The sequence below is a fragment of the Oryctolagus cuniculus genome, chromosome 15 (genome assembly GCF_964237555.1).
Source record: "Oryctolagus cuniculus chromosome 15, mOryCun1.1, whole genome shotgun sequence".
Lineage (NCBI taxonomy): Eukaryota > Metazoa > Chordata > Mammalia > Lagomorpha > Leporidae > Oryctolagus > Oryctolagus cuniculus.
Window position 1 is genome coordinate 86,954,256 of NC_091446.1, and position 20,584 is coordinate 86,974,839.

Sequence of the window (20,584 nt, forward strand, 5' to 3'; positions counted from 1 at the left end):
AGAATATATTCTACTTAAATTCAAGGTTAGTATTGACAGATAAGAACTAAGATATGCCATTTTGTTGACTAGATACTGCTTATATATACTCTGTTAGTGAATTTGGTATTATTGTGTGTTTTCATACTGTTTACTTTTTAAAAAAATTTTATTTATTTGAAAGGTAGAGTTACAGACAGTGAGAGAGACAGAGAGAAAGGTCTTCCTTTTCCGTTGGTTCATCCCCTAATGGCTGCTGCAGCTGGTGCACCTTGCTGATCCGAAGCCAGGAGCCAGGTGCTTTTCCTGGTCTCCTATGCGGGTGCAGGGCCCAAGCACCTGGGCCATCCTCCACTGCTTTTATGGGCCACAGCAGAGAGCTGGACTGGAAGAGGAGCAACCGGGACAGAACTGGCACCCAACCAGGTCTAGAACCTGGAGTGCCGGTGCCGCAGGTGGAGGATTAGCCTTGTGAGCCACGGCACTGGCCCCAAATAAATAATCTTTAAAAAAAGAAAATATAATATTGCTTTTTTCCAATATGACAACATTCTATGTGTACAATAGTTACCTAATTTAACAATATTTTTGTTCAACAATGCATTTCCATCCCCTTTAATGAGCAATAATTACTTCAATTTTTCCTATATCAGACACATCCAGGGGACAAATGCAGGGCAACTGACTGGATTTTCTCTTTGATGTATAAGTCATTTAGTCTTGCTCATTCCCATTAACAGTTCATGATGTGCTGGAGACAAAGGACAGCTCTCCCAAAGCCAAACTCATTCTCTACTTTTTGTCTGAATTCTCTTGGGTTGCCTTTGACTATTTCAGTCAATTTCTTGAATAATCTTGAAACAGGAAGACAAACCTTTATAGGTTCAAGTTAAATATGCTTGACTGGAAGACAATGTGTATATGCAATATATGCATCACACATTGCACTGCTACAAGAGTGGGTCTGCCAGGAAGATGCAGACATCTTCACATGATGTTCCTTCCAGTGTTTCTTGTGGCAACAATCAATCAACAAATAAATAGGAAAAAGCTGGAGGTCAAAATTCAAATCTCCACCAGAAAAACAAACAAACAAACAGATAGGTCGTTGTTGGTGCACCCAAAGAGATTAGTCTCCAAACTGGATTCTAAAGTCTAGTGTCAATAAGATAAGTGATCTCTTAAAATCATCACAAACAGGGCCGGCGCCATGGCTCAATAGGCTAATCCTCTGCCTGTGGCACCGGCACACTGGGTTCTAGTCCCAGTCAGGGTGCCGGATTCTGTCCTGGTTGCCCCTCTTCCAGTCCAGCTCTCTGCTGTGGCCTGTGAGTGCAGTGGAGGATGGCCCAAGTGCTTGGGCCCTGCACCGGCATGGGAGATCAGGAGCAGCACCTTGCTCCTGGCTTTGGATCAGTGAGGTGCGCTGGCCCCAGTGCGCCAGCCGCAGTGGCCATTGGAGGGTGAACCAACGGTAAAGGAAGACGTTTCTCTCTCTGTCTTTCTCTCTCATTGTCCACTTTGCCTGTCCAAAAAAAAAAAAATCATCACAAACAGAAAAAAGATAGGGAGATTACTGATGCCATAAACAAGAGTGTCAAATTGTTAAGTCAACAACAGGAGTCACTGTGTACTTACTTCTCATGTGGGATCTGTCCTTAATGTGTTGTCCCATGTGAAGTAATGCTATAACTAGTACTGAAACAGTATTTTACACTTTGTGTTTCTGTGTGGGTGCAAACTGATGAAATCTTTACTTAATATATACTAAATTGATCTGTGTATAAAGGTAATTGAAAATGAATCTTGATGTGAATGGAATGGGAGAGGGAGTGGGAGATGGGAGGGGTGCGAGTGGGAGGGAAGTTATGGGGGGGAAGCCATTGTAATCCATAAATCATACTTTGGAAATTTATATTTATTAAATAAAAGTTAAAAAAATAAAAAAATTCCACCAACAGTCTCATTTTATGCTTCTTATTTATTTATTTGAAAACATAAAAATAGAATTCAATTAAAATCAGAATTAAAATATATACATCATATATTCATTTATTATTCACTATAGATATTTTGAAATGTCTGAGGTGAAAGAAATTCAAAGGAAAGTTTATTTTGGTGCAAGAAAATTTGAAATTCATGAATGTGAGGCATCCTTAAAAACTCATTGACATGTGTATTGCAAAAAATCTGTATATGGATTCAAGTGTTTTTGAACCAAAATAATCTCTTAATTCATTTTACAGGAATTTTTGAAGTGCCATTGTACATATTGTTTTGAAATATTTACACATTGTAGAATGCTTAAAGAAGTGAACTAACATACACATTATCATGTATATTTTTAAAGGTTATAGTTCCTTAAATCTATTTTCTCAAAAATTTTGTAAAATACAATACATTGTTAGTAACTAGAGTAACCATGTTTCATCTTTTTCTTCATCTTCCAGCTCAGTCCTCTTTTATCCTTTGATTATACACCTGCATTTTTCTTCTCTTTATTAAAATATCTAAATTTGTTGTTCACTTCATCAGCTTACATGTTCTTTTCTTAGCTTCCTCATTGAAAGTTACTCCCCATTGTTATGTTTTAAGATCATGTATTATCCATTAGTGAGGACTTTCAACTATTCTGGCTAAAGCAATGGGACATTATTTTATTTTTTATTCAGAGTACTTCAAAAACTTAAACTATTTTTACAAAAATATATAATTCATGCCATCTTCTCTTCAAATGTGCTCTATAAGGGCATAATTTTGCCATTCACACCACTCCAGAATGTCATGAGAATTAACAGAAAAATCAGATATATGAATCTCTTGTGTCATTAGCATCGACACAAGTTGGCAATTAACAGGCAGCCCTGTAAAGAAAAAACACCTGACAATCAGAGCAGTTCCATTTGATATGAAATGTTGATATGGAACCTCACACTTCAGATGTTGTCAGTAGTTTATGTGGAAATGTCTAACTTAGGATATCTGGGAAATTGTATCTGCTTCTCTGAAAGAAATAAAGATATGATATATTTTAAGGGTCCATAGTCCTTTTGCAGACTTGGAAAGGGTAGTTGATGGGCTGTGATTACCTGGGAACACAAGTGTAAAGAATGGGTCTCTAATGGTTGAAGCACTAATCTACCAATCAGTACATATGGGTTTCAGAACTGGAGACACATGTAACCTGTGATGGATGCAGGTACATGGAATCAGGGATTCTGGGAGATGGACACGACTTGCACATACAGGTGTTGGAAACACAAGAAGGAATACTGAGGATGGAGTGCTCAGAGATAATTTATAGTCAAATGATTATATTAGAATAAAACACTCAAAATCAATCATTACAACTTCCTTGTTAAGAAATATAAAGAAATTCAAAAAATATTGAAGAAAAACAAGAAAAAAGATAACAGCAGACATCTATGAAGTGCTATAAAATGTACCACAAATAAACAAAGGCACGATGACTTTTTTTTTATGAAAAATGTTAACAAAGTTAATAAACCATTAGGAAAAATAACTAAGAAACCAATGTGGAAAGTAACAAAAATAACCAGTTTAGGAATTAAAACAGAATCATTCCTTTGTAGATTATAATTTTGACCAAGGCGCTAGGAGAAAGGTATGAAATTCTTAGAAGTAAATTTGACCACAGAAATCAAAATCCACCCTATATTGAAAATCAAATTTGCAAAACACAAGTATAACATAAAGTAGGAAAACTATATAAATCAAGTAAGTTAAATCATATTTTGAAAACTCCAAACAACCAATCAAGAAAAAAATCACGAATCAAAATTTCAGGCCCAGAATTACAGAATACTCCAAAATTTTAGAGAAGAAAAAACAAATCTACACGTCAAAGACCCACCCAAAGTGCAAATAAGCAGAGCTTTTTTCTTAGTTTCTTTTGGAACACCTGCATTGCAGTGAGGATGATGCAAGCAGACTACGATTTGAAATAAAAAATAAGGTTTTGGACCAGGACTTGAAATAAACATTAAGTTTCATTAAAAGCATCCCGTTCATAAACAGAGCTACACATATCCACATCAAAATATTAATATAATAAATGAAATAACATATCAATAACAAGCAGGACTTAATAAAATACACAATAGTAAAGATTCTCAGACAAGCCATGCAAGTAGGTAAAAAACACAAGAAGAAAATCACATGGTTATTTAGATTACATGTTGGAAAGCTTTAATGAAGTTCAGCATCTAGTAAAAAAGAAAACTGCCTGCAGAACAACAAAAAAGTCAGTGACTTTGTTACTCTGATCAAGAGTGCAATGAACATACAGAAAACACCACAAGTAATACAGCATCATTGAAGCTTTTTCTCCCTGGGAGTAAACTTAGACCACGATTCCTGTACTCTCTTGAGCTTTCTACTTCAAGGGCAGTAAAGAAATAAAACAACAAAAAGAAATTATATGGTGTAAAGATCAATTTATAAGTTGTAAAATGTAAAATATTGTAAAAATGTAAAATATTGGATGAGGTTTATATACAGAGATAATCCAGAAAAAGCTAAAAATGAGATTAAAAAGCTAAATTAAAAGCTAAATGAGATTACTGGAAAGATTGTGTGTGTGTGTGTATGTGTGTGCGTGTATTCTAAGTGCCAGGAAGAAGCAAATAGAAAATAATATTAAAGAACAATAGGCAAACTAGAAATAAACGTGCAAGTAAAATTGGAAAGAAAGGGTTAAATTATGTTATATCTTTAAACACTCTTTAAATCAATATTAAAAAATAACATAGAAGATTCATTAGACAAAAAGTGTCACATATATGATAAAAAACAAAGGCTCTTAAGCCAATAAACAGCCATTCAATTGTAGCTGACCTGCATGATGTTCAACCTCCAAGCAGAAGCCACTCAGGAGGATGCAAGAGGGCGTCCAGTGGCTGGCAGGACCAGAGAAGAGAAGAGAAAATTCCTCCCACCCCCATTGCAGGGAGGTGGAGCCCAGGAGGTCCTAGTGTCAGAAATGAATCCCAAACTCCCTCTTGTTTTCCCATCCAGAAAGACCGGAAATTATGCATCAGCGCTATGGAGGATCCTGATTGGCTGCGTCCTTTATGTCGTGATGCGTCCCCTGGTATGCAAGCTGTCCAACCAAATCACGCGGGATGTTGACGCCATAGTAGTCCTCCCGTTCCACTGAGGAGAGAGGCCCCAGGACCGGGCTCCAGCATTCCCTGGAGGTACCTGGCATCCGCTGCTCCGTCTGTTCTCTGCCCCTCTTCCGTCGCAGGACACCAACCCCTGAGACCCGGGACGTGGTGATGTGTGGGGCCAAGCCTGAGGGGCCGGGAAGGGGAGTTGCTGGACGTTGCCAGAAAAGGCTGGCAGGACGCGAGCTTCCCAGAGGTCGGCTCTGGGGTCTGTGGGCCCCATCTGTTGCTGGCACGACCCTCCCCTCAGTGTGGGGCCAGTGTCAGGGCTGGTCTGCAGGAGGGGGGCTGGACTGGCACCCGGGACTCCAGGCGTCCTGTCCCGTTCCTGCTCACAGCACGACCCTCCCCTCAGTGTGGGGCCAGTGTGGGGGCTGTCTGCAGTGTGGGGCTGGACTGGCACCCAGGACTCCAGGCGTCCTGTCCCATTCCTGCTCACAGCAATCACAAGGGCATAGACCAGGTAAGTTAACCAAAGCAGCTTTATTTCAATCAGGGTTTTAGTCTAGGTTTTAGGGGGTCACGAGGGCGTTGTATTTTGGTACTTCGACGTCATCTTAGCGTTTACATGTTCACAAGACATAATGTGATCTGTCTCTGTACTTTAAAATTGGAAATTATAGATAGTCACATTTACAAATGTTTTAAAACTTTCTGTTCCACGACAGTCTTTCCAACCACAAAGATATAACTCTAGATTCCTAAGTTAATTTTAATTTTAATTTTGATGTAGGGTGATTTTTTCAAGGTTATTGGAGTATAATTGACAAAATTTGTATATATTCAGGGCCTGCAATGTGATGTTTTGATTTGTGAGGGGACTTTTTTAAAAGTTTATGGAAAATTCCCTTTATCTTTTAATCTAGTTTTTCACAAGTCTTTTGGAGTTCCCTTGTACATGTACGTTATGAAATGATTAGGACAATCAAACTAACATGTCCATCACTTTACATAGTTTTTTTTTTTTTTTTGACAGGCAGAGTGGACAGTGACAGAGAGACAGAGAGAAAGGTCTTCCTTTTTCTGTTGTTTCACCCCACAAAGGCCACTGCGGCCGGCGCACCACGCAGATCCGAAGCCAGGAGCCAAGTGTTTCTCCTGGTCTCCCATGTCGGTGCAGGGCCCAAGCACCTGGGCCATCCTCCACTGCTTTCCCGGGCCACAGCAGAGAGCTGGACTGGAAGAGGGGCAACCGGGACAGAATCCGGCGCCCCGACTGGGACTAGAACCCAGGGTGCCGGCGCCGCAGGCGGAGTATTAGCCTATTGAGCCACAGCACCGGCCTACTTTCCATAGTTTTTAAAAGAATAATATCTTAACAAGTTTTGAGTAGTGTATTCATTTCACTTCTGTGCTGTGTGTTAGGTCTCAAGGAGTTAATTTATCTCCTAATGATAAATGGGTGTCGTTCAACTAACATCTTACCATTTCCTTCACTCTCAGCCCCTGGAAACCACATTATTATGGTCTGTGCTTAAGTTTGATTTTATTAGGTTCCACAAATAAGGGAGATTGTGTGATATTTATATTTCTGTGTCATACCTCAATCAACTTAATATCCACATTCATACTTTTGAATCCAGGTTATGACAAAATGTCAGGATTTCCTTTTTAAGGTTGAATGTGATTCTAGTGTGTGTGTGTTTGTGTGTGTGTGTGTGTGTGTGTGTGGCATTTTCTCTATTCATCCTTTGATAGACAATGTATTTATATATCTAGTTCTTGTGAATAGTGCTCACATGAACATGGGTGTGCAGATGTGTCTTTCAGATAGTAATTTTATTTCTTTAGGTACACATCCAATAGTGCACTGCTTTATCATTTATTAATTCATTTTTAATTTTGATTGAGGCAATTCTGTAGTGTTTTCCATAGTAAGTATACCAGGTTGCATTTCTGAAAATAATTTATCTGTTCCCTTTCTCCATTTCTGTTTCAGTACTTGTAGTTTTTATTTTTTGATAATAGCCTTTTTTACATATGTAAGATCATAACCATTGTGTTCTTGATTGGCAATGCTGAAAGCCCATTTTCAAACACTTATTGGCTGCTTGTGGAAAGATGATCAGATCCTTTGTCCATTTTTTATTACAATATTTCCCTTTGAGTTGTGTAAGTTCTTTGTATTATTCTTTAATCATACTATGATCTACCAATATTTTCTCCTATTCCTTGTTTTCACTTTTCAGCTTTACCTTTAGGATGCATAATTTTTTATGTTTTTTTGCAGTCTTACTTTATTTTTGCTTTTTGTCACCTGTGCTTTTGGTGTTATTCCTAAATCGTTGTTGAGATCTGTCACAATCAGAGTTGTAGGCATTTGTGAAGTGAACCAGTGGGTGGGAGTGTTCTCTCCCCCTCTCTGTTTCTCTATGTGTCTTTTTTTCCTTAAAACTAATCAATTGGGCCGGTGCCGTGGCTCACTAGGCTAATTCTCTGCCTTGCGGTGCCGGCACCCTGGGTTCTAGTCCCAGTCGGGGCTCTGGATTCTGTCCCGGTTGCCCCTCTTCCAGGCCAGCTATCTGCTGTGGCCCGGGAGTGCAGTGGAGGATGGCCCAAGTACTTGGGCCCTGCACCCAATGGGAGACCAGGATAAGTACCTGGCTCCTGCCATCACAGCGCGGTGAGCCGGCCGCAGTGCACCGGCTGCGGTGACCATTGGAGGGTGAACCTTTCTCTCTGTCTCTGTCTCTCACTGCCCACTCTGCCTGTCAAAAAACAAACAAACAAACAAAAAAACCTAATTAATTAATTTAAAAAAACTACCTGGAGAGCTCTTCTCTTTTTGGATAAGTTAGATGATAGATGAGTTGGATGAAAGGAGTGAGTTCCTAGTGTTACATAGCATGGTTGTGTGACTATAGACCATAGTAATCTATTCCTCTTTCAAAGGAAAGGTGCTCAAAGGCCATGATCATGAAATGTAATGTCAGAGAAGGGAAAATGTTGTTTACCCTGATTTGTTCAGGACACATTGTATGCATCAATTAAAATCTCACACTGTAGCCCATATATATATATATATAAATATAATTATTGTTGTCGCTCCCCCTCTTCGTGGAGGAACGACACTAAACCCTGCATAGGTTTCCTATCCGAGTCACGGCACCATTATGTCGCTCCCCATCTTCGTGGAGGAACGACACAGGACCCTGCGCTGTTCTTTCGTCTGCTCGGCCCTCCCCGGGTTTGCTGCTGGTTCTTCCTGGGTTGGCTACTGTCCCTTCCACCTCCGTGGAAGGGCGGTTCCCCCTGGCCACTTTCCCCACTTCCGCAGGGGAGCGGCACACCGCCGGCCGGCTCTCTCGGGGGCTGCACAGGTGTTCCCCTTAGATGTTCCCCTTAGATGTTCCTGGTGCATGCCATCTCTCTCCTCCTATATAGTCCTCCTCCGCCAATCCTAACTCGGCTGCCCACACGCCGAGTACGCTGCTCTCCTCCAATCAGGAGCAGGTTCAGCTCCTGGAGGTCATCACTCAGGTTGGCAAGAGGCAGCTGCGTAGAAGCTGTTTTCTCCTCTCCCAGCGCCATATTGTGGGAGAGCAGATGCATAGAATAAGTCTTAATTCCAGTAACTCAGTCCAGTCCGGGTTGCTCCCCACAATTGTCAATAAAAAATAAACTCAAAACATCATCTTTCTTGGTGTATATGGTTAAAGGGTGTTAAATTAGTATTACAACTAATAATATTATGATCTTTGGAAGGAGTTTATTAAGACAAACATAATCTGGAAATAACTGAATTGGCATTTTCTCATTCTAAGTAGAGTGATTAGGAGGAAATACTTTATCTTAAATTGATGATTAATGCATCTTTTAAATTGTTTCATGTAACAAAAATGAAGCAGTTCTTTAAGTATATATTCAATTAATTTGAATTAGGGCAGTATCAAACAAGAAATATGGAATTAAATCACATGTCAAAGTATGAAACAAGACCCCTATCTTACACCATATACAAAAATCCACTCAACATGGATTAAAGATCTAAATCTATGCCACAACACCATCAAATTAATGGAGAGCATAGGGGAAACCCTTCAAGATATTTGGGCTATTTAGATCCTTTGACATTCTATATGAATTTTCTGTATAGTTTTTAAATTTTTTTTTCTAAAAATAACTATTAGGATATTATAAAGAATGATTTGAATCTAAGGATCACTATGATCATATTGATTTCTTATATATATTTTATAATCTGTGAACACAGGATATATTTACATTTATTTGTGTGACATAGTTTTCAACATTTAGGTATCTTATTTCCTTGGTTAAGTTTATTCCTAAGTATTTTATTCCCTTTTATGATTTTGAAATTGAATTATTATCTTTTTTCCTTTTGATTTATTTGCTTGTTTTTAAATTTTTATTTATATAAGGGGAAAAAATTTAATGCATTTCATATATTCAGATTTTGGAGCATAGTGATACTTCCTACCCTAACCTCTCTCCTGCCCAGGCTTGCAGCTTCCTCCCTCCTTCATTATTATTTTACTTTTAATTTTTCAAGAACATCCTTTCAGTTTATGTTATAATCACAAGCTTAACCCTCCACAAAGTAAAGGATTCAACAAATAGTAGAAGAAAATTCACTGTTCCTGAAAAGAATAGAAAGAGCCATCAACAGGGGCCAGCATCGTGGCGCAGTAGATTAATCCTCAGCCTGCGATGCTGGCATCATATATGGGCACTGGTTCTAGTTCCAGCTGCTCCTCTTCCAATCCAGCTCTCTTCTATGGCCTGGGAAAGCAGTAGAAGATAACCCAAGTCCTTGGGCCCCTGCACGCACGTGGGAGACCAGGAAGAAGCTCCTGGCTCCTGGCTTTGGATCGGCGCAATTCCAGCCATTGCAGCCATTGCAGCCATTGCAGCCATTTGGGGAGTGAACCAATGGAAGGAAGACCTTTCTCTCTGTGTCTCTCTCTCACTGTCTGTAACTCTACCTCTCAAATAAATAAATAAAATCTTAAAAAGGAGCTATAAACAATAATCTCAAAATGTCTATTTTACTCCTATCCATAACATTTTTGGACTCTATATATTAGTAACCATATATCACTGAAATCAGGATGTTTGTATTTTTTGAGACTGGCTTATTTCACTGAGCATAATGATTTCCAGTTTCATCCATTTTATAGCGAAAGCATAATTTCTTTATTCAGTTATCAGTTGATTGACATCTGGGTTGATTCCATATCTTAGTTATTATGAACCGAGCTGCAGTAAACATGGGGACACAGATAAGTCAATTATGCGGATTTCACTTCTTTTGCATACATTCCCAGGAGTGGGATGGCTAGGTCATATTGTAGATCTGTTCTCAGATTGTACTGGAATCTCTACATTGTCTCTAGTAATGGTTGTACTAGTTTATATTGCCAGCAAATGTGTATTAGGGAACTTTTCTCCTCACATTCTCACTAGCATTTATTGTTTGTGTGTGTGTGCACGTGAGTATGCCATTCTAACTGGGGTGAAGTGAAACCAGATTGTGGTTTTTATTTGCATTTCCTTAATGGGTACTGATCCCAAGCAATTTGTCATGTTTCTGTTGTCCATTTGAATATTATTTGAAAATGATTGTTCATATTCTTTGCCCATATCTAAACTGGATTGTTTCTATCATTCCTATTGAGTTTCTTAAGCTCTTTATAAATTCTGGTTAATAATCCTTTATTAGTTGTATAGTTTGCAAATAATTTTTTGCATTTTGTCAGTTGCTTCTTCACTTTGTTGAGTGATTCCTTTAGCGTGCAGAAGCATCTTAGCTGATGTAATTCCATTTTTTCTCTTTTTGTTTTTATTTTTATTACCTGTATTTTTAGTGTCTTTTCCAAGATCAAAGATCTAAGATATTTTTCCTAGATCTAAGAAGAATGCCATTGGTGCTTAGAATTTAATGTATAAATTACTTTTAGTAATACGGACATTTTGATTATATTAATCCTTCCAATCCGCAAGTGTGGAAGATGTTTCCATTTTTATGTGTTGTCTTGTATTTCTTTCTTTAATGTTTTGTAATTTTCCTGAAGAGAGCTTTCACATCCTTGGTTAAATTTACTCTGAGGTACTTAGATTTTCTGTAGCTACCGTGAATGGTACTGATCTTAGAAATTCTTTCTCAGCCATGTAATTTTTGTAAACAAAGGCTATTTATTTGTGTGTTGATTTTATATTCTGCTAACACTTTTATGAGTTCCAGTAGTCCCTTAGTGGAATCTTTTGGTTTCCCTATATATTGGATCATGTCATCTCAAACAGGGAAAATTTGACATTCTCCTTTCCAATTTCTATCCCTTTGATTTCTATTTCTTCTCTAATGGCTCTAAAACTTACAGAAATATATTGAATAGCAATAGTGAGAATAGATGTTCTTGTCTGCTTCCAGAGTTTAGTGGAAATGCTTCCCACTTTTCTTTCATTCAGTATGTGGGTTTGCTTTGATTGTGCTAAAGAATAAAAGTTTTTTTTTTTAATCATGAGATGAGGTTATATTTTATCAAATGATTTCTCTGCATCTATTGAGATAAAAATATGGCTTTTATTCTTCTATTTCTTAATGTGATGTGTTATATTTATTGATTTACATATGTTGAACCATTCCTTTATACCATAGATAAATACCACTTGGTCCAGATTAACAATCTTTTTGAAATATTGTTGGATTTGATTCCCTCATATTTTGTTGATTATTTTTGTATCTATGTTCATCTGGTATAATGGTTTGAAATTCTTTGTTGTGTGTTTTTCTGGCTTTTGAATTAATGTTATGTTGGCCTCATGGAAGGAGTTTGAGAGGATTTCCTCCCTTTCAATTGTTTGAAATACATTGAGATCAATCGGAGTTAGTTCTTCTGTAAGTTTGGTAGAAATCAGTGGTGAAACCATCCCGTCCTGGGCTTTTTCTATGTTGGAAGGATCTTTATTTATTATTCATTCTCTTTCTTGGTTATTGTGTTGTTTAGATTTTCAGTGTGTTCATGCCTCAATTTTGGTAGATTGTACTTGTCTAGAAACCTACCTATTTCTTCTAGATTTTTGAATTTGCTGGCATGTAGTTTTTGTCATAATTCCTGATGATTTTTTATTTCTTTGGTGTCTGTTGTAACATTTCCTTTTTTAAAAAATTATTTTATTTATTTGAAAAACAGAGTTACAGAGGTAGAGACAGAGAGAGAGAGAGAGAGAGAGAGAGAGAGAGAGGTCTTCCATCCACTGGTTCACTCCCCAGATGGCCACAATGGCCAGAGCTGTGCCAATCCAAAGCCAGGAGCCATGCCAATCTGAAGCCAGGTGCAAGGAGCTTCTTAGGGGTCTCAATGTGGGTGCACGGTCCCAAGGACTTAGACCATCTTCTACTGCTTTTCCAGGCCATAGCAGAGAGCTGGAAGTGAAGAGGAGCAGCCGGGACTTGAATCAGCGCCTATATGGGATGCCAGTGCTGCAGGCCAGGGCTTTAACCTGCTGCACCACATCGCCGGCCCCAGCGTTTTCTTTTTATTTCTGATGTATTAATACGTGTCATTTCCCCTATCTTTTTAGATTAATTGGGCCCATGGTGTATCATTAAAAAAAATCTTGCTCTTCAGTTCACTTTTCTTTTCTTTCTTTTTCATCTCAATTTTATTCCTTCCTTAATTTTTAAGTATTTCTTTCCTCATAGTAATTTGGAATTTGGTTTATTCTAGTTTTTCATGTCTCTGAATATGTTATTAGATCATTTGTTTGATCCCTTTCCAATTACTTTAGGTAGGCACTAATTGCTAAAAACTTACCTCTTAGTACTGCTTTTGCTGTATATCATACATTTTTATATGTATGTTGTCATTTTCATTTCTTTCCTTTTTGATTTCTTTTTTTCATTTTCAATTCTCTTTATATACAGAAGATCAATTTAGCATATATTAAGTAAGTATTTCAACAGTTTGCACCCACATAGAAACACAAAGTTAAAAATACTGTTTGAGTACTAGTTATAGCATTAAATCACAATGTACAGCACATTAAGGACAGAGATCCTACATGATGAGTAAGTACACAGTGACTCCTGTTGTTGACTTAACAAATTGACACTCTTGTTTATGGTATTGATTTCTTCTATGATCCACTGTTCATTCAGGAGAAGGTTGTTCAGACACCATATGTTTGCGTGCTTCTTAGAGTTTCTTTTTCTTTTTTTTTTCTTATGTTATTAATTTCCAGGTTCATTCCATTGTGGTCAGGAAGAAGACTTAGTATGATTTTTTTAACACTGAGCCTTGCTTTATGGCCTAGCATGTGGTCTATCCTAGAGGAAGCAGCCACCATCCACTGCTTTCCCAGGCACATCATTATGGACTGATGATAAGAATGTGTATTCTGCAACTGTGGGATGAAATGTTCTGGAGATATCAATTGAGTCATTTGGCCCCTAGTGTATATTAAATTTGTTCTTTGTTGATTTTTTGTCTAGTCGTTGTGTATATTGATGAAATTGGGATGTTTCAGTCCCCCATTATTATTGTATTGGAATCTATATCTCTGTTTAGATCCATTAATATTTGTTTTAAATAATCAGGCACTCTGGCATTGGGTGCAAATACATTTACTGTACTCACATCTTTCTGTTGGATTGATCCCTTGATTATTACATAATGCCCTTCTTTGTCTCTTTTAACAGTTTTTACTTTAAAGTCTGTTTTGTATGATATTACCATGGCTAATACTGCTCAGTTTAACTTCTTGTTGTTATAGAATATATTTTTCCATCCTTTAACTTTCAAAGTCTGTGTGTATCTTTGTTGCAGAGATGTGTTTATTGTAGGCAGTAAAAAGATGGGTTTTGTATTTTAATCCATTTAGCTAGTCTATATCTTTTAATTGGAGAATTTAGGCCACTTACATTCAAGCTTATTATTTATAAGTAATGACTTGGCTCTGCAGTTTTTCCATGAATATTCCTATTGTTTGCTTTTGATTTCTTTGTACTTTGACTAGGAGACTAAGCTTTTATGGTTTCATAATGATTGTCTTTCTCTGTTTCTATGTGTAAGCACATCCTTAGGCATCATGTTGACAAATGGTGACAAAGTCTTTCAATTTCTTTTTTATTTTTTGGAAGGTCTTCATTTTTCACTGCATTTGTAAATGGGAGCTTTGCAGGGTACTTTATTCTGGCTTGCCAATATATTTTTTTTAATACTGGACTGTGTCTTCCCATTCTCCCTTAGTCTATAAGGTTTCTGATGTGAAATCAACTGGGAGTCTAATTGCAGATCCTCTGAAGGTAATCAGGCATGTCTCTCTTGCACATTTTAAAATCTTTTCTTTATGTTTTACTATTGATAATTTGACTATAATGTGTCATGGTGAAGATCTTTTCTGGACATGTCTATTAGGAGTTCTATGTGCTTCCCGTACTTGGGTGTCCCTTTCTTTCTTCAAATTAGAGAAGTATTTTTTTTAAAAAAGATTCATTCATTTATTTGAAAGTCAGAGCTACAGAGAGGCAGAGGCAAAGGCACAGAAAGAGAGATCTTCCTTCCACTGATTCACTCTCCCAGTAGCCACAATGGTGGGAGCTGAGCTGATCTGATACCAGGAAGCTCCTCCAAGTCTCCCACATGGGTTCAACGGCCCAAAGACTTGGGCCATCTTTTGCTGCTTTCTCAGGCATATCAACAGGGAGCTGGATTGGAAATGGAGCATCTGGAACTCAAACTGGCATCCTTATGGGATGCCAGCACTGCAGGTGGCAGCTTTACCCATTGCACCACTGTGCCAGCCCCAGGGAAGTTTTTTTTTAAAGATTTTATTTATGAGATAAAGCTACAGAATGAAAGAGAGATGGAGAGAAAGGTCTTCCATCCACTAGTTTCTCCCCAAATGACCACAATGGCTGGAGTTGAGCTGATCCGAAGCCAAGAGCCAGCAACTTTTCTGGGTCTCCCATGCGGTGCAGATGCCCAAACACTTGGGTCATCCTCTAATGTTTTTCCAGGCTATATCAGAGAGCTGGCTCATAAGAAGAGCCACTTGGACAGGAACCACAAGCGGAGGCTTAGCCTACTATGCCATAGCGCCAGCCCCTTAGAGAAATTTCCTGCTATTATTTCACTGAGCAGGCTTTCTTATACATTCTCTCTTTCCATACTTTAAGAAACTCCTAGAACATGTTTGTCAGATCTTTTCATGTTATCTCAAACACTATTTTCAGTTTTTCTCATTTTTTTAAAATTTTTTTGTCTGACTGAGATATTTCCTAAGATTTGTCTTCTAGATCAGATATTCTTTCTTCTGTCTTACCAAGTCTATGTTAAGGCTTTCCACTGTATTTTTATTTTGTATACTGAATTCTTCATTTCTCATATTTCAGTTTGATTTTTCAATGTCTATCACAGGCATGTTTTTCATCTATGTTGTGTGTGAATTTCTTTAAATCATGAATTTACTTCTCATTGTTTTTGAGTAAGCTTATGATCATTCTTTTGAATTTCTTTTCAGGCGTTTAATTAATTTCCTCATCTTCACATCCTAATATTGAAGTGCTGTGGGTTTTTTGTTTGTTTGTTTGTTTTGCTGGGAGTCATATTGTCTTTCTTGTTCATGTCTCTTATTTTCCTATGTTTATTCCTAGGTTTTGTGGAACTGCTTGTTGGTTTCTCCTCAGTGAACTATGCTTCTGTGGTTTGGTGGAGTGTCTGCTTCTTCAGTGCATATTCAGATGTGTGTGTTGGGTGGGGCCTCAGGGTAAGGGGTCAGTGTAAGGATGGTGCAGGAGTCCAGGGTGACACCCTTGTTGGATGTGGTAGAGCTCTATCATCAGTATGGAGAGGATATCATGCTGGCTGCTGTGATCACTTATTTGCCTCCTCTCTGCCCAGGTGGTAAATGCCCTGGATGAGCCCATAGCGGCTACACACCCTACACACACATTCACATGAAAAGCAGGAAAGATCTTTAGCTCCTCAGAGTGAGCATAGACTCCTCTATAATCATCCACCCAAGGCACCATGGAACTCTTGGGCTATGAGGACAGAATCCATGATTTTCCAGAAGCCCAGCTACCTACACTCCATGCCCTATCATGCAGTCACAGAATTCTGCAGTCACAGAGAATACGGCATCCACTCTCAGCCCTGAAAGGCTGCTCCATCCATGAAGTGAGCCAAGGCACTCCCAGAGCTAGTTGTCAGTGTTCTACTGTGGCAGTTTCAGTACAGGCACCAGTGATAAGGGAGCACCTCATAGGCCTAAGTAGATACCACACCCCTGCCAACCTTCTCAGCCAGATTCAGTCAGTAGGGACTGCAAGTTTATCCACCACATTAAATCCCCTAGTCACAAGCATGCAAACTGCAGTAGCCTGTACATGCCTTGTGAAGGTGGTACTTCCTCCCTGCTATTCACCAGGAGCCTTTGTGAGTTGTATTGGAAGTAGACGATGTGCTCCTGTTTCACAGGGTTAGGTGGATACCCTATCCCCAACTAACACTCCAGGCTGGACTCAAAGTCTGAGTGATCCACAAGATACTCTCTCAGGTGGTATTGCCAGTGATGTGGGATGCCATAGTCTCCTCTCATTTCTCTTTAAGAAGATGACATCTCATGATGTTGATTCCGATACTAGTACGAGTTGAACAGAGGACCACTGTCTGACTTTTTGTTGCCAAATATTGTGCTTTGCAGGAGTAGGAGAGGGGAAGCAAGCAAGGCAGCTTCCCTGTCCCAAGCCCAGGACTTCCTCAGACCCCAGCCAGCTCCCCTGGCTGAAGTAAAAGTGGGTGACCATGGAATTCCTTCTTAGCTAAAGCTGCAAGCCTCAGAGTGTGCAGCAATTTCTCACTACCTTGTTATGGTATAATGGCAGCTCCCAGCTAGCAGCTGGCTGTGCTACAAGGCTAGCTGCAGCAGTGTCTCTTTCTTCTTTCCTCTTGTCCCATGGAGTCTTCATTGTTTTATTTATTTCATCACTGAAAATTCTTAGCAGTCAGGCCCCTGGAAATGTAGTTCTTCTTTTGTTTTCTTCGTATTCCAGTTCAGATGAAACTAGTGCGCTCACACCCTATTCAGCCATCTTGGCTGTACTCCTGACAGGAAGTGGTCTGCAAGTCAACAGCAAAGAGGCTTGAGAACTGAGAGCTATCACCAGGAAGATCCTGCCAAGATCACCTGGTAAACACAGCTGATGGGGTCCTGGGTGCATACTGGATGGACTTAAGCTTGTTCCTTTGTGTGTTGCAATGCATGTTCAGGGCCTCACAAATAGTACATGACAGAGGGTTTCACTTGAATGTTTACACTATGATCCAAGAAGCCAGTGTTGCAGTTCTCCTGATTACTAAGTTCGTTCACTCCAGTTACACAATTTAAGACCAGGGAAATTAACCATGTTGGGCTTGGAGAGCCAGTAGACTCTTTGAAAACTGACCTTGGACTAGGACACCATTTTCTTTTGGGGCCGCCTACACATTTACTCTGATAGAGGGCTACGATGCTGCTTTATACTTAGGATGTATAGGTCAGAAGTATTTGGACATCTATCTCAACTAACTATGTAACTTCCCACATAAATGCTGTGACAGTTCATTTTACTTAGAGACTGGAAGATTTGCTCTATATATACTTGCTGTGATATTACACAATTCTGAGAATTGCTCTTTCATTAAATCAGTGAGTTTTATCTTTGAAAATTGGCTTATGTTTAGAAACAACAGAAATATGACTGTTGGAACACCTGCCTTCACTTGTTGCATTCATCCAATATTTGTTCTTCTGATTGTATTGATTGATCTTTTATCTGAAAAATCCATGTTCTAAGGATGTATTCTTTAATAACCATTAATAGGGCTCTCTTTTTCAAGCTCACTTGGCTGCTAATTGTGTCTTTTTTGTTAAAGATTTATTTATTTGAGAGGTGGAATTATAGAGCAGGGGGGGCTGGAGCTGGGCCTATCCAAAGCCAGGAGCCAGGAGCTTCCTTGGGGTCTCCACATGGGTACAGAGGCTCAAGCACTTGGGCCAGCTTCTGCTGCCTCCCCAGGCACACCAGCAGGGAGCTGAATTGGAAGCTATGCATCTGGGCATGAACTGGAATACATATGGGGTGCCAGCACTGCAGGCAGAGACCTAACCTACCATGCCATAGCATCAGCCCCACTACTTGTGTCCTACAGAAGGTGAATACAGCTTGCCTCTATACTTAAGAGCTGCCACATGGTTCCTATTATTTGGAAGCAACATTGAAATTGCTACCTCAGTTCTCATTCTATGACATTTCTTACCATCAGGACTGACTTATAGAGGAAATCCACCTCTGTTGTTCTCAGCAATGACGGTGCCTTTTTTACCAACACATTTTGTTGCTATTGTAAATGGAATGTCTTATAGATCTCTTATAGAATATACTCAGTTTGGAGAGAGGAGACTAGAGGGAACGACCCCCGGGGGGGGGGGGGGACTTCACCAGGCTAGCTGGAAGAGAGAGAGAGGAAAAAAAAAAGGTGACTGGTACGGACACGGGTTTCTCTCTCTCCGCTCACCTCTCAAGGGCGAGCAAGACAAAGAGCAGGCGCCATCTTGGACACACGTCATAAGCAGAGCGACCTCAGGTCTGCACCGGCCCTGAGCCTAGCAGAAAAACCTGACTCTGGGCGGGGCGAATTAACAGGAGATTAGGACCTAGTAAATTTGTGGTGCTACTGAACTGAGACTGTGAAAAAAGAGACGGTGGGGGAGAGAACTCACGGAATTCACGTGAGCACTCTCCAGAGACGCTACAATTCCATAACTTTGGCAACCCAGTGGGAGACTGAAGGAGAATTTGAGCCCACTCTGAGGGCCGAACAGATTCCCTGTGTGGTCCTTGGGAAAGAGCTTCCAATCTCTGGCTCATGTGGGTATATCATTTGCCTGCTAACTACCTCCAACTTCGTTCAGCTGTGCAGAATTACTTCCCTTTTGAATCAAAAAGAGAGAGAGAGAGAGAGAGAGAGAGAGAGAGGTTTACCATGCCTAACCTGGGAGTGTCACCTTTGGCACACCAAACAGAGCTCTCAGGCCACACCCATCTCAAGCCCTAAGGCTCCATCAAAAACAGATAGCCCACTTAATCTAGAGTCATAGTATAACAAGAAAAAGCACCACAGTGAAGAAACCAAATATCTCCAATATGCCAAATAACAAACGCAAAAACCGAGGTAATAAAGAAGTCACCATGACGCCCTCAAATGAAAAAGACACCCCAATTCAAGATTATGAAGATGATGACATAGAAGAAATGCAAGAAGCAGATCTCAAAAAATTGATAAGAACATTAAGAAGTTCTCAAAAACAAATTCTTGAACTACAGAAATGCTTAATGGACAAGATAGAAAATCTCTCTCGTGAAAATGAAATATTAAGGAGGAATCAAAATGAAATGAACCAACTAGTACAACAGGAAACTGGGATAGTGACTGAAGTGAAGAATTCAATAGATCAAATGAAAAACACAATAGAGAGCCTTACAAACAGAATGGGTGAAGCAGAAGAAGAATATCGGACTTAGAAGACAGAGAACAGGAAAGGATACAGTCGGACCAAAGAAAAGAAGAGGAAATTAGAAATCTAAAACACATTGTCGGGAATCTTCAGGATACTATTAAAAAACCCAACATTCGGGTTCTAGGAGTTCCTGAAGGCATGGAGAGGGAGAAAGGATTAGAAGGCCTTTTTAGTGAGATATTAGCAGAAAATTTCCCAGGTTTGGAGAAGGACAGAAAAATCCTAGTACAGGAAGCTCACAGAGCCCCTAATAAACACGACCAAAAGAGATCCTCACCACGACACGTTGTAATTAAACTCTCCACAGTGAAACATAAAGAAAAGATCCTAAAATGTCCAAGAGAGAAACGTCAGATTACTCTCAGAGGATCTCCAATCAGACTCACAGCTGACTTCTCATCAGAAACTCTACAAGCTAGGAGGGAATGGCGAGATATAGCGCAGGTACTAAGAGAGAACAACTGCCAGCCGAGAATATTATATCCTGCAAAGCTATCATTTGTGAATGAAGGTGAAATAAAGACTTTTCATAACAAACAGAAATTGAAAGAATTTGTTGCCACTCGTCCAGCCCTGCAAAAGTTGCTTAAAGATGTGTTACACACAGAAACAAAGAAACACGGTCATCAATATGAAAGAAGGTAAAGGAAGGAAACCAAGGAAGGAAAGCTCACAGCAAAAGATCACAGGGAATTCAAAGCATATATTAGAACTTATCTTTGGCAAATGGCAGGGCAAAGTTACCACTTATCATTAGTCACATTGAACATGAATGGCCTGAACTGTCCAGTTAAAAGACACCGATTGGCTGATTGGGTTAAGGAACAAAACCCATCTATTTGCTGCTTACAAGAAACACATCTTTCCAACAAAGATCCATACAGACTGAA